Raw genomic sequence first — 771 nt, 5'->3', positions numbered from 1 at the left:
TGTAATTGAACAATATTTTGCCCAATATGAATTTCCAGAGGTTATAGGAATAATTGATGGGACACAAAAATTGATCGGACCTTACATGATGATTTTTTAGAATAAGTGCTTGAAAAAATATACCTGCATATGTGCTTCCAAATCAATATCAGCATTATGAAAGAGACGATAGGGAGGGAATCCATATAAGATAGAGTATAACACAAACCATATTTTTTTTGAATAACCAATAATATACTATAATAGTGTAACTGAAAACTGACTATGGAAAGTCGATAAATTATGGTTCCATGACTTATTACAAGGTAGAGTATAGACCAAAATTAATAAGGTACTATAAAGAAATATTTTAGCAATGTTCTATATTTTTATTATATAATTTGTAAAAATAACATGTTTATCTACAAAAGATTTCAATGTTTTATTAATTGAATCAAAAAACGAAATTATTTGTACCTAATTAAAATAAAAATAAATATTTATTCATAACAAACAAGTAACAAAGTAAATATATATTACAAATAAAACAGGAACTCTTCTTAAAAATAAGTAATACTTGTCAGTCTATCTTCTTTTTCTTCTTAAAATTTCATTTTGTTCAATTTATTCAATTCAGTAATAATAATAACGATGTCACCAGCAAGAATTATTATATGAAAGATACGAATTTAATTATTTATGTGTGTAATATAAATTACAATATGTAGAAATAAATAAAATATACTTTGTTGCTATTGTCAATATTATGCTCTGAACATATTCATCGTTGCT

The sequence above is a fragment of the Anoplophora glabripennis genome, unplaced genomic scaffold, assembly GCF_000390285.2.
Source record: "Anoplophora glabripennis isolate ALB-LARVAE unplaced genomic scaffold, Agla_2.0 scaffold572, whole genome shotgun sequence".
Lineage (NCBI taxonomy): Eukaryota > Metazoa > Arthropoda > Insecta > Coleoptera > Cerambycidae > Anoplophora > Anoplophora glabripennis.
Note: the sequence above shows the minus strand (reverse complement) of the source record.